Source organism: Phyllobates terribilis, unplaced genomic scaffold (genome assembly GCF_046119375.1).
Source record: "Phyllobates terribilis strain yellow unplaced genomic scaffold, ASM4611937v1 Scaffold_142__1_contigs__length_4687701, whole genome shotgun sequence".
NCBI classification, from domain to species: domain Eukaryota; kingdom Metazoa; phylum Chordata; class Amphibia; order Anura; family Dendrobatidae; genus Phyllobates; species Phyllobates terribilis.
In genome coordinates, this window is record NW_027362902.1 from 1,310,487 (window position 1) to 1,324,691 (window position 14,205).

General features: G+C 41.0%; 3 non-coding genes and 2 pseudogenes across 3 annotated transcripts; all 5 read left to right on the top strand.

Annotated features, from left to right (window-relative positions):
* The first annotated feature begins 3,757 nt into the window (after positions 1 to 3,757).
* On the top strand, positions 3,758 to 3,948 carry LOC141206238 (U2 spliceosomal RNA). The gene has a single exon (XR_012276900.1). It is a non-coding gene; the product is annotated as a U2 spliceosomal RNA (small nuclear RNA).
* A 1,115-nt stretch (positions 3,949 to 5,063) lies between these two features.
* Positions 5,064 to 5,254, top strand: LOC141206482 (U2 spliceosomal RNA). Its single transcript, XR_012277037.1, has one exon. It is a non-coding gene; the product is annotated as a U2 spliceosomal RNA (small nuclear RNA).
* Positions 5,255 to 11,647: 6,393 nt separating this feature from the next.
* On the top strand, positions 11,648 to 11,853 carry LOC141206242 (U2 spliceosomal RNA; annotated as a pseudogene).
* Positions 11,854 to 12,967: 1,114 nt separating this feature from the next.
* LOC141206442 (U2 spliceosomal RNA) lies at positions 12,968 to 13,059 on the top strand (annotated as a pseudogene).
* A 789-nt stretch (positions 13,060 to 13,848) lies between these two features.
* Positions 13,849 to 14,032, top strand: LOC141206336 (U2 spliceosomal RNA). Its single transcript, XR_012276968.1, has one exon. It is a non-coding gene; the product is annotated as a U2 spliceosomal RNA (small nuclear RNA).
* Positions 14,033 to 14,205: the final 173 nt, after the last annotated feature.

The window sequence follows — 14,205 nt, forward strand, 5'->3', positions numbered from 1 at the left end:
GCCAGATGAGGGGGCTTTGCTTCTAGGTGGCGAACATCAGGAAATCTGTGTTGCTGATCTTGTCCTGATGGACCAGTCTCCCCCCCTGGAGGAGGTGGAGGAAGAGGAGGACTGCACCAGTGACCTAGTGGAGTCTGCCCCGAAAAAGAGACGGAATGTCGAAGCCCCAGCGTCTCCTGGAATGTGGCTGGGAACCGTGACCTACGAGGGGGCAACCGCCGGCTCACAGAATATCGAGTCGTTTGGGTCCTCTAGCCCGGATGTCCTGGAGCAATTTGATATACAGGGCTTTGAGTCAGGTGTCCTCATGGAAGATCCACCACCCTGACCTATGAATGCCCACATTAAGACTTGTCTCACTGAATGTGAGGTCATTAAAGAGCCCAGTTCGTAGGGCTGCTCTATTCAAGTATTTAGAAACCACTGACTTTGACATATGTTTATTACAGGAATGCGGAATACAACATGCACTAAATTATAATGATATCAAGACAGATTGGAGACTGGGGCCCTCCATCTGGTCTGGCTCCAATGACAACAAGTCAGCGGGGGTGGGCTTCCTCTGTCGTGGGAGAAATATTACTATAAATGCTGTCACAGAAATAGTACCAGGCAGAGTGGTTTTAGTGCATTTTAAATTTAATGGTTTTACCCTACGTGTAATGAATATTTATGCTCCCCCTGATAAGCAAGAGAGAATTAATTTATTTGGGATATTGCCATTGTACTGTACTGGGTCATCTCCCCTGATCGTAGGGGGTGATTTTAATTGTCTTTGTGCTAGTGAACAACGAGCAGGGGGTGACCCTTTACGCAAATTGGATAAGTCATGTCATCTATTGAAAGATTTTATAACTGATTTTAAATTATGCGATGCGTGGAGGTCACTCCTGCCGACGGACCCTGGTTATACGTGGTCCGGAAGAGGGGTGTCCTCCAGGATCGATTTTATTTTCCTATCAGATGATTTTAACCCTGTAAAATGTGTTTTAACATCAAATATATTTTCTGACCATAAGGGCTTGGAGGTGCATCTAGAATATCGGGATGAACAGAGGGTCAACAGGGGCCTCTGGCGTCTAAGTACATACCTGCTGGAGGACCCTCTGATTCGACAAGACTTTGGTAAAGCCTATCAAGCCTGGCGGCGACAAAAACCTTCTGATGCCCCTATGGCAACCTGGTGGGAAAATTTGAAAAAAAAAGTCAGAATGTTTTTTATAAAAGCAGGGAGACGTAAAGCTAGAGAGAAAAAAAGATGTTTTAGTGATCTTAACACCAAACTACAAACACTTTTTAAATTCAAAGAGCTAGGGGTGGAGGTGGGAGATGATATTGCTAGCCTAAAAACTGAAATTCAGAACTGCATAGACACAAAGGGGAAAGAGATTATTTTTAACTCTAGAGTGCAGCACTTGGAGGAGGGGGAGAAGTGCTCTCGCTTCTTCTTCAAAAAAGTCATGGATAAAAGAGAAGTGATCACAAATCTAGAGGGTGAAACATCTATGCAGGGAATGTTGAATGCTACTTTTAACTTTTATAAGCATCTTTTTAGTAAAAAGTGTATAGATGAGTCCTTTTTATCTGATGCTCTTAATGATCTCGATTTTAAGTTAAATTTTACAGACCAGGAGTTTTTAGAACGCGATATTGTTTTGGAGGAATTATTTTATGTTTTTAAAAGTTTCTCTAAGGGTAAAGCACCTGGGTGTGACGGACTACCTGTAGAGTTTTACCTTACTTTTTGGGACATTTTAAAAGAGGACCTTTTTATGCTTTTTAAAGAAGTTTTTATTTGTGAACAGTTGCCATTTTCGTGGAGGAGAGGAGTGGTGTCTTTGATATATAAAAAAGGTGACCGCAGTACTCTAGCGAATTGGAGACCCATAACTCTCCTAAATGTTGATTACAAGGTACTTGCTAAGGTGGTTGCAGACCGGCTCAGGAGTGTCATTGCCAAACTAATCCAGCCTGAGCAGGTTTGTAGTGTACCAGGCAGAAGTATTTCAGAGGTTTTAAACGTATTAAGGGAAGTAATTTGGTATTCCAGAGACCGGGGTCAAAATGTAGCTCTTTTAGCCCTAGATTTTGAAAAAGCTTTCGATAGAGTCTCTCATAGATTTCTTTTTAGAGTTTTAAAAAGAATGGGTATCCCTAATATGCTTTTAAATTGTATTAAGATTTTATATAAAAATTGTTTTAGTCAAATTTCTCTTAATGGCTTTTTAACAGATGGAGTTCCCCTGGAGTCCGGAGTGAAGCAGGGATGCCCCTTGTCGCCCATCCTGTTCATCTGCGCCATGGAGCCCCTGCTGAGCGCAATAAGGAAAGACAAAGTGATTAGAGGGGTTCCTGTTCCAGGCGGAGGTGGCAGTGATGTGAGAGTCTTTGGCTACATGGATGACGTGACGGTTGTGTGCGTGGACCCTGCTTCCCTCCGGAGGGCGGTGTTGCGCATTGATTTTTTTTCCCAGGCATCCGGTTTTAAACTTAATTTAAATAAATCTGAATGTCTGACTTTGGGATCCTGGGACACCGCCCAACTCCCGCAGCTCACTATAAAACGAGACAATGTAAAAATTCTTGGAGTTGTTTTTAACGAGGAGAATGTGGGAACTCAAAGCTGGGAGAATGTCATAGAAAAAATGTCAAAGAAAATATCATTTTGGGGTTTGAGGTCCCTAACAATGGAGGGGAAAATTTTAATTATAAAATCAGTGTTGTTACCCCTCATACTGTATATAGCTATGGTGTACCCCCCCTCTGATGTTTTAATTAAAAAAATGACTAGGATGATCTTTATTTTTTTATGGAACTCCAAAATGGAAAAATTAAGGCGAGAAATAATGAGGAAGAATAAAATGAAAGGCGGAAGGGATGTCCCCGATTTACATATTTATTTGCATTTAAATTATTTCTGCTTTTGTTTCAAACATTTTAATGGTAATAGTGCGCTAAGTTATTTTTTAAAATATACTTGTGGGATGATTTTTAAAAGATGGTTTAAGTTGTCGTTGAATTCCCCTGTTTTACTATGCCCCCCCAAACACCAAGCAATCTTAGAAAAGACTGTTCGATTTTATAGCCTTGGTGATTTTAATATGGACATTTTTAAAGACCGCAAGAAGCTTTTATCTTTTCTGAGGAGGAATGAAGATGTGACCCCCATAGTAAATTTCTCAGAAGAGAGATCGAAGCAAGTTTGGAAGAATGTCTTCGGGAAATTCTTAGCAAATGGACATAAGGACATCGCATGGATGGTGGTCCACCAGTGCCTCCCCACCAGAGAGTTTCAACACAGGAGAGGCCTGGTGGCCAGAGCCAAATGCCCCAGAGACTCATGTATTAATGACGAAACCACCTTGCACCTTATGTGGAATTGCCCATTTGCACAGGAACTTTGGCACAAAGTTGGGATTCTTTTAAAATGGACTTGCGGTTTAAGAGATTTTAACCATGAATATGTTTTATATGGCCTTTTTAAATGTCCGACCCCTCAACAGTATTGTATATGTTGGTGTATGATTAACTGTTTTAAAGACGCCCTTTGGAAGGCACGCAATATTTTACTTTTTAAACGTGATGCTATTTCTGTGAAGGATTGTCTTAAAATTGCTTTTAGCCAGATGTATATTTATTTCTTGAGGGATGTCAAATGTATTGGGAGGAGGGATGCTAATCGTATATGGGGTTTTTATGGGTGGAATTCTGTGTTTTAATAATGTACTGTTTGTGTTGTTGTTTTTGATTGTAAACCATCTTTTACGCACTTAATAAATTATGTTGAAACCTGAATCTGTTCTTATCAGTTTAATATCTGATACGTCCCCTATCTGGGGACCATATATTAAATGGATTTTTAGAACAGGGAGATGGAAAAAGAGCTTGCTCTGTCCACTCCACGCATTGACCTGGTATTGCAGTATCTCCAGGACCGGTGCACCCCTTCTTTAATGCAGTTTCTAAAATCAGAAAGAATTGAATTCAATGTTTTTTGTTCATTTTGCTTGTTTGTCGGATTTTGGGATGGACTCTTTGGCTTTGCTTTTCTTCTCCTCATTGGATTTTTCATGTTCAAAGTTGCAGAAGCCAGATTACAAGCTCATTTTGGTTCAACTTCAGCAACTGTGCATTGCATTGCCATGTAATGTGATGCAATGCTATCTTTCTAGCTCTCCCTTTTTACTTCCTTTTGGATAAACAGACATATTAGGCAAGCATTTTGGAGCTTTCACCTAAATAACTACAGGTGGTGAGATAAGCTGCACAATATAATTGACCTTTCAGTATATTGTTGCACACACACCATCTATTTAGCAAATGCCCTTGTTATCAACAGCAGCCTTTTAAACTCACCTGAGCTAACAGGTATGTGCGCTGGTTACTCTGCTGCGCTTAAAATTTCTTTTTTGGTTTGCTACAATGCCTTTTCTGAAACGTTGTCTCCCTCTGCTGGAACACTGACTTCTTTCATTTAATGCCTGCAGACTATAAAAGAGAACCCAACCCAAAAAGTTTGGTTGATTAGTCTGTGGCATTCTGTTAAACTGTTGCTTATGGCGGTCTCTGTGAGCTTCTCAGCGACATTCAGCCAGCCAGGTATCCTGCCTGCAGTAGATGGAATGTGGCAATGGAACGCTGGCTGCGCGTGTCATAATAGGCTCTGAGCCTTTATATACCTGTGCACAGCAGCAGCCACCTTCAGTCTGCTGCTGGACAGCCAGCAGCAGCAGCAGCAGGAGAGGTATGTAATCAGGAGCCCTCCTGCTAAGGGTAGACAGCTGCTCGTTCCACCCCACCCCCCGCCTTAATTGGTTCTCCTCCCTTCCAACGGTGTTGAGGCGGGTGGGAACAGCAGGGGGTGAAGGTGCTGTGTTTAAAGAGGTGGAGTTATGCAGATCTAAAACGCGTGGATTGCAGCAGCAGCAAGCCGAAAAGTGCAGGCATGTAAGGGATCTAGAGGTTGACAACATGTCTTCTTAACGGGAGTCCAGGAGCTCATCTCCACAAATGGACTTTTCAGGATCCTTGGGTGGCTCCGTAGTTTGAAACCAATTCTGGTTATCGCTTCTCGGCCTTTTGGCTAAGATCAAGTGTAGTATCTGTTCTTATCAGTTTAATATCTGATACGTCCCCTATCTGGGGACCATATATTAAATGGATTTTTAGAACAGGGAGATGGAAAAAGAGCTTGCTCTGTCCACTCCACGCATTGACCTGGTATTGCAGTATCTCCAGGACCGGTGCACCCCTTCTTTAATGCAGTTTCTAAAATCAGAAAGAATTGAATTCAATGTTTTTTGTTCATTTTGCTTGTTTGTCGGATTTTGGGATGGACTCTTTGGCTTTGCTTTTCTTCTCCTCATTGGATTTTTCATGTTCAAAGTTGCAGAAGCCAGATTACAAGCTCATTTTGGTTCAACTTCAGCAACAGTGCATTGCATTGCCATGTAATGTGATGCAATGCTATCTTTCTAGCTCTCCCTTTTTACTTCCTTTTGGATAAACAGACATATTAGGCAAGCATTTTGGAGCTTTCACCTAAATAACTACAGGTGGTGAGATAAGCTGCACAATATAATTGACCTTTCAGTATATTGTTGCACACACACCATCTATTTAGCAAATGCCCTTGTTATCAACAGCAGCCTTTTAAACTCACCTGAGCTAACAGGTATGTGCGCTGGTTACTCTGCTGCGCTTAAAATTTCTTTTTTGGTTTGCTACAATGCCTTTTCTGAAACGTTGTCTCCCTCTGCTGGAACACTGACTTCTTTCATTTAATGCCTGCAGACTATAAAAGAGAACCCAACCCAAAAAGTTTGGTTGATTAGTCTGTGGCATTCTGTTAAACTGTTGCTTATGGCGGTCTCTGTGAGCTTCTCAGCGACATTCAGCCAGCCAGGTATCCTGCCTGCAGTAGATGGAATGTGGCAATGGAACGCTGGCTGCGCGTGTCATAATAGGCTCTGAGCCTTTATATACCTGTGCACAGCAGCAGCCACCTTCAGTCTGCTGCTGGACAGCCAGCAGCAGCAGCAGCAGGAGAGGTATGTAATCAGGAGCCCTCCTGCTAAGGGTAGACAGCTGCTCGTTCCACCCCACCCCCCGCCTTAATTGGTTCTCCTCCCTTCCAACGGTGTTGAGGCGGGTGGGAACAGCAGGGGGTGAAGGTGCTGTGTTTAAAGAGGTGGAGTTATGCAGATCTAAAACGCGTGGATTGCAGCAGCAGCAAGCCGAAAAGTGCAGGCATGTAAGGGATCTAGAGGTTGACAACATGTCTTCTTAACGGGAGTCCAGGAGCTCATCTCCACAAATGGACTTTTCAGGATCCTTGGGTGGCTCCGTAGTTTGAAACCAATTCTGGTTATCGCTTCTCGGCCTTTTGGCTGCGATCTGTAGTGGGTTGCGTCATTTGGCCAAGGTGATCTAGGTGGATCTTTGCACTCGGCCTTCTGGATCTTGGTCCAGCTGCTGCTATTGGGTGTGGAGCAAAGTCTAGATTTGCCTTTTCTTCCTGGAGGACGGTTCTTTTTCGTGGTGTGGAGGTCGGTAGGACGAAGAGGATTGAAATCCGGGTGGAGCTGCGATCTGCTGTGTCGTTTTTTTTCCTGATCATCTGTGGAAAAAGAAGGAGGAAAAGAATATGGAATCGAAGAGGCCATTTGGAGGTAGGAGGGAAAATCGGGAGAACAATTCCAATGACTATTTTTCAGAGGATTATCCTTTGAAGGATACACTCCGTTTGTTGGTGGCTCCTGGTTATCGGCAGGAAAAGGATTCCGAGTTTATCTTCAGAGAGATTTGTAAATTTCTGAAGATTGAAAAGGAGGAACTTTTTTGTTTTCAATCCTTTTTTTCGAGAGGGATATATGATTTAACTTTAATGGGAAACTCTCAGTGTGAAAGAGCCTATACTCTCTATGAAGTTAATAGGGAGAACGAGCTTTTTGTTGGAGTGAGAGTGATTCCCTCCTTTCAGTTCTCCATGAAACTGCTAACAATACATTTGTTCAGTCCATTTGTTACTGATAGTGAAGTAATAAACTATCTAAGTGCATATTGTGAGAAAGTTATCCCAAGAAAACGTGGGGAAACTAGGTTCGGAGTGTGGAACGGAAAAAGGGTTTTTCTGGTAGCCTTCAAGAAGGACCCAGAAGAAGAAGGTGGGGTACTTAGACCACCACCAAATGTCTATGTTAATCGTAGCCGTGGATATCTGTTTTTTTCGGGTATGCCTAATTATTGTTATGGGTGCCGTAAATATGGACATTTGGATATTGTGTGCAAAAAGTGTTGTAGGTGTCCCGGTTCAGCTCATCAGGAGGATGCATGTCCAAATAAGAAGAAAGGAGGCGAGGAGGAGATGGATACTTCATCAGAACATCGGCAGAATGAAGCCGAGGATGGTGAGGAAGCAAGTGAAAAGAGAACTGATGAGCAGGAAATGGAGGAGGTGAGAAAAGTAAAGAAGAAGAAAACACCGGAAGAAGAGAAGAGAAAGAAAGAAGAGAGAGGGAGGAGGTCGGAGGAGGATGAGAAAAGAAAGATGGAAGAAAGGAAGAAGGAGAAGGAGTTAGAAGAAGATAAGAACAGAGAAGAGCAGAAGAAAGAAGGTCGGGAGAAGGAAGAGCAGAAGAAAGAAGAAAAGAAGAAAGAAGAAAAGAAGAATGAAGAACGGAGGATTGAAGAATTGAAGTCTGTGCTGGTGGGTGTGGGACAATTAATGCAGAGAGTCCCTCCACCAAGCAAAGAGAGTAATATAAAAGAACAAGGGGGTGAAGTAAAAAAGGGAGGCGCAGGGGGAAAGGTGGTGGTAGAGAAAAGTCAAAGCCTGCCTGTAATAGGGCCTTCCCCTAGGGGGTTTTTATCTCAGAGTATACCCTGTGGTCAGGAAAGGATGGATTCATCAAAAATTTTGAAAAGAAGTGTAGATGATAAAGAGCGTGGTGTAGGGCCATGTGTAGTAAAAGTATTTGCTTGTGAAAAGGATTTTGACATTTCCAGTACATCAGAGTCGGAAGGGCTGAGTATCGATGAAAGTGCTTTGCAATCCGATGAGGGCGGGGGAGATAGCCCGGTGCCAGTCACTAAAAGATGATCAGGGCGGCTTCCCTGAATGTTCAGGGTTTCAATGACTTATATAAAAGAACTGTGATTTATGACTATTTTAATAATGAAAATTTTGATTTTGTATTTCTTCAAGAATGTAATTTGTCAAAGAAGTTAAATTATGATTTTTTACGGGGTATATGGAAGGGTAATTTATGTTTTTCAGGCGGGAATGAATTCAGAAGTGATGGGGTTGGTTTTATATGTTCCAGGGAATGGGAGATTACCAACTACGAAGAAATATACCCTGGTAGGATTCTAAGAGTGGATGTAGAAAGGAATGGGAAGAAATATAGATGTTTTAATATTTATGCCAATACAGAAAAAGTTTTAAGGTTACATTTGTTTGAAATTTTGCAGCTTTTTATCCCAGGTGTAGTTCCAGTAATTTTAGGGGGAGATTTTAATTGTCAACTAAATAATGTAAAAGATGGTTCGGTTTCTTGTCTCAAGGGTATTTTATCTTCTTTTAACCTAAAAGATGCTTGGTGGTTGGACGGGCAGAAGAAGGAGTATGAAATTACTTGGGAAGGAAGAGGTTGTTCCTCGAGAATAGATTATTTGTTTATATCCAAGGATTTTACTTGTTCTAATTTTAAAACGCATAAAGCACCTTTTTCTGATCATAGAATAATTGAATGTACACTGATGGTAGAGGCGGATGAGGGAAAAAGGCCGTCTCATTGGAAACTGAATGTATCATTGTTACAGCATAAGGAGGTAAGGGAGGATTTTAAATTTTTCTTTGAGAAACTGAAATTAGAAAAGAAATGTTTTGACTCTACTTTTAAATGGTGGGACTACATGAAAAAGGAAGTTAAATTATTCTTTATGGAAGTAGGCAAGAGGAAAGCTGCGGATAAGCGACAGTCATACAATAACCTTAATGCAAATCTACAGTGTCTGTATCAGTTTAGGAATAATGGAGTTAATGTGGAGGAGGAAATTATGGTGACGAAGGAAAAAATTCAAAAATGTCTGAGAGAAAAAGGAAAAGAAATTATCTTTAATTCTCTTGTGAAGGTGTTGGAGGAAGACGAGAAATGTACTAAATTCTTTTTTAAAAAAATCTGTGAGAAAAAGGCCTTTATGGGGGTTTTAGAGGGGGAAAGGAGTTTGGAGGGGAAAAAGATGAAAGTGAAAGAATTTTATGATAACCTGTTTTCAGCAAAAAATACAGATAGGTCTTTGAAGGAGCATTTTTTAGGAGGGTTGGATAAATGTTTTACTAAGGAAAATAAATTATTATTATCAGAGGGTATTTCAAAAGAAGAAGTTTTTAATACAGTTAATACATTGCAAAACGGTAAGACACCAGGGTCGGATGGGTTACCCATTGAGTTTTATAAAATATTATGGGATATTGTGGGGAATGAATTTTATGAAATGTTTTTAAAAGTTGAGTCTTTATGTCGTGTCCCGGAGTCATGGTTGGAGGGGGTAATTGTTTTATTATACAAAAGAGGTGATAGAGAATTGCTAAAAAACTGGAGACCGATTACTCTTTTAAATACAGATTATAAAGTTTATGCGAAGCTGTTGGCAAATAGATTAAAGAAAGTGGTGAGTTCGGTGATAGATATAGACCAAACGTGTGCAGTTCCAACGCGGAAGATCAGTGACTCGTTGATTTTAATTAGAGACATAATATGGGATGTTTCCGATAGAAGACAGAAGATGGCGTTAATTACTCTGGATTTTGAAAAGGCTTATGATAGAGTCGCCCATGATTTTTTATTCGATGTTTTAAGGAGAATGGGTTGCCCGGATGATTTTAGTAAACGTATTAAATCCTTGTATCAAGCATGTTTTAGTAAAGTATCTGTAAATGGGTTTTTATCTGGAAGTGTAAAGATTAATTGTGGGGTGAAACAGGGATGCCCCTTATCCCCTATTCTTTTTATCTGTGCGATTGAGCCTCTTTTAACTGCTTTTAGGAAAGACAAAGTGATTAATGGTTTTTTTATTCCTGGGAGTTGGGGAGAGCAGGTTAAAGTGGTGGCTTTTATGGATGATGTGACTGTTTTTGTAAAAGATTTAAGAAGTATGAATAGGGTTTTAAGAACGGTTGAATGGTTTGGGGCGGCATCAGGTTTTAAGATCAATTTGGAGAAATCTGGTGTTTTAACGATGGGCGGTTTTATCTTAGAATCCGATTGTAAATTATTGAGAGTCTTTGAAGCAAAGATTTTAGGCATCTATTTTTCGGAAGAGTGTGGAAATGTAAAAAATTGGGAATCACTGTTGGAGAGGGTTAGGAAAAAGGTGTCTTTTTGGAATCTGAGAGAGCTAACGTTGGAAGGGAAGATTTTAATTATCAAGCAGGTTTTACTCCCAATGATTTTATATGTTGCAACCATTTTTATTCCACCTGTCAATGCGATGAAAAAAATTATTAAAGTATGTTTTAATTTTTTATGGAGATCAAAAATGGAAAGGGTTAAGCGCGAAGAATTGTATAAGCCAAAAAAGAAAGGTGGTAAAGGTTATCCTGATATCAAAGCCTTTTTATATGCAAAGTATATGGCAAACTGCATAAATATTTTATTAGGGTCAGAATCGAAGCTTAAAGCCTTTTCTATTTATAATTTGGGTTTCTATATAAGAAAATATAAGTGGGTGGACATGAGATTGAATAGACCTTATAGATTTTTACCCCCAAGTAACTATGTTGTGCTGGAAAAGATTTTGAGAGATTATGATCTAAAAGGTTTTGATCTTAAGGTACTGAGGTGTCATAAAAAGATATTACAAGTCTTGGAAGGAAGGTTAAACACTAGTCCAGTGGAGCACTTTATGCCAAAGATAGTGGACAGGATTTGGCTGAATGTAAACTATGTGTTCTTATCAAATGAACATAAAGATTTGTTATGGTGTATAATAAAGGATTGCTTACCGACACGAGAATTTCAGCATAGACGTGGTCTTGTTCGTTTTGAAAAATGTCCAAGACAGAGATGTGGAGGTAGTGAGACTCCTATGCACGTATTCTGGAATTGCGAGTTTGCACAAAAAGTCTGGAGGAAAATGTGCAATCTGATTAAAGCTGTGAGTAATGTTAATTTTTTAGATTTTAACAGGGTGTTCTATGGGATGGGTGTAAAGGAAGAAGATTTTAAGGTGGTGTGGGTGATAATAACATGTGTAAAGATGGCAATTTGGAAGGTGAGAAACATTTTGATTTTTAAACATAATGAAGTGTCTGTTGAACAGTGTATTAAGTTGTGTCTAAGTTATTTATTTATGTATTTTTGGAAGGACAAAATGGTTTTGGGCATAAGAAAAGCAGATGTATTGTGGAAGCAAAATGAATGGAATATACTTACTGTGTAGCCTTTGTTGTCATTGAAAATCTTTTTCTGGAAAAATACAAATATTAATTACAGGAAAAAAAAAAAAAGTTAAAAACAAAAGTTAAGAAAAAGGAAAGAAGGAAATATATATGTATATATATATATATATATATATATATATATATATAAAAAAAAAAAAAAAAAAAAAAAAAAACACACGATGATGGATTTGAGTCTTGGTTTTTGCTTTTAAAGATGTAAGACTTTGTAATCTGAGTGTAAAAAAAAAAAAAAATCTGTTCTTATCAGTTTAATATCTGATACGTCCCCTATCTGGGGACCATATATTAAATGGATTTTTAGAACAGGGAGATGGAAAAAGAGCTTGCTCTGTCCACTCCACGCATTGACCTGGTATTGCAGTATCTCCAGGACCGGTGCACCCCTTCTTTAATGCAGTTTCTAAAATCAGAAAGAATTGAATTCAATGTTTTTTGTTCATTTTGCTTGTTTGTCGGATTTTGGGATGGACTCTTTGGCTTTGCTTTTCTTCTCCTCATTGGATTTTTCATGTTCAAAGTTGCAGAAGCCAGATTACAAGCTCATTTTGGTTCAACTTCAGCAACTGTGCATTGCATTGCCATGTAATGTGATGCAATGCTATCTTTCTAGCTCTCCCTTTTTACTTCCTTTTGGATAAACAGACATATTAGGCAAGCATTTTGGAGCTTTCACCTAAATAACTACAGGTGGTGAGATAAGCTGCACAATATAATTGACCTTTCAGTATATTGTTGCACACACACCATCTATTTAGCAAATGCCCTTGTTATCAACAGCAGCCTTTTAAACTCACCTGAGCTAACAGGTATGTGCGCTGGTTACTCTGCTGCGCTTAAAATTTATTTTTTGGTTTGCTACAATGCCTTTTCTGAAACGTTGTCTCCTTCTGCTGGAACACTGACTTCTTTCATTTAATGCCTGCAGACTATAAAAGAGAACCCAACCCAAAAAGTTTGGTTGATTAGTCTGTGGCATTCTGTTAAACTGTTGCTTATGGCGGTCTCTGTGAGCTTCTCAGCGACATTCAGCCAGCCAGGTATCCTGCCTGCAGTAGATGGAATGTGGCAATGGAACGCTGGCTGCGCGTGTCATAATAGGCTCTGAGCCTTTATATACCTGTGCACAGCAGTAGCCACCTTCAGTCTGCTGCTGGACAGCCAGCAGCAGCAGCAGCAGGAGAGGTATGTAATCAGGAGCCCTCCTGCTAAGGGTAGACAGCTGCTCGTTCCACCCCACCCCCCGCCTTAATTGGTTCTCCTCCCTTCCAACGGTGTTGAGGCGGGTGGGAACAGCAGGGGTGAAGGTGCTGTGTTTAAAGAGGTGGAGTTATGCAGATCTAAAACGCGTGGATTGCAGCAGCAGCAAGCCGAAAAGTGCAGGCATGTAAGGGATCTAGAGGTTGACAACATGTCTTCTTAACGGGAGTCCAGGAGCTCATCTCCACAAATGGACTTTTCAGGATCCTTGGGTGGCTCCGTAGTTTGAAACCAATTCTGGTTATCGCTTCTCGGCCTTTTGGCTAAGATCAAGTGTAGTATCTTTCGAAAAGGCGGTTTTGGATGTTGGCCGCCCTAGTAGATTGATACATTATGCACACTGGGGTTTAGGCGCTTGTTAGTACGCCAGGTGGCTAATATCGTCATCTGGTGGAAAGCATGGCCCCCCAGGATCGACGCCATTGGGCCGGGGAAGATCGAAAGCCCGAAGTGTGAAGTGCCCCAGGAGTGGTGACCCTGGGGTGCCTTAACTCACTGGGATTGGGAACCCCACTTGAGTTTATGGCACATTTGCACAAGCACTTCAAATTTTCTTTCTTCGCACACACCCTTATTCCGGGCCTTCTGGCCTTAGGATGGGGAATTTTTCAATTCCCGGTCGAAGGTCCGGGCAGTATTATACTGTGAAACCTTCACTATTTATTTAATTTCTTTGTCACTGTGTGTCCACTTATTCACGTGTGTCACGTCCTACTAGGATTTTGTCGGGATGCGGTTCCCTTACGGGTTCCTCTCTTGGCAGGTCTAGGGGGGGAGTGTGTGGCCATCAGGTTCCGCTCCCCCCTGAACCCCCCTGGCTCTCCTCTTTCGGGAGGAGAGCGTTGTTGGCTCCCCTCTTCTGGGAGGGGAGCACAGTCTTTGGCTCCCAGTGCCTTGCTCGGGTGAGAACTCGGGCAGGTGCTGGGGGTAAGATTGGGTCGCCTCTGGCTTCGGCTGGAGGTGGCTTTTTGTCCCTGTTCCTCGCTGTGGCCTTTTGGCTCGGAGGGACGGGGAATGGTTTGGGGGACCCTTCTCCTTTTGGAGAGGGTTTCAAGAAGACCAGCATCCTAGTGCACTTTTTTTGTGGCACTTGTCACTTTTTTAAGCGCACTCGGGTTTTGTACACGAATTCGGGCTTTCGATAAAAAAAAAAAATCTGTTCTTATCAGTTTAATATCTGATACGTCCCCTATCTGTGGACCATATATTAAATGGATTTTTAGAACAGGGAGATGGAAAAAGAGCTTGCTCTGTCCACTCCACGCATTGACCTGGTATTGCAGTATCTCCAGGACCGGTGCACCCCTTCTTTAATGCAGTTTCTAAAATCAGAAAGAATTGAATTCAATGTTTTTTGTTCATTTTGCTTGTTTGTCGGATTTTGGGATGGACTCTTTGGCTCTGCTTTTCTTCTCCTCATTGGATTTTTCATGTTCAAAGTTGCAGAAGCCAGATTACAAGCTCATTTTGGTTCAACTTCA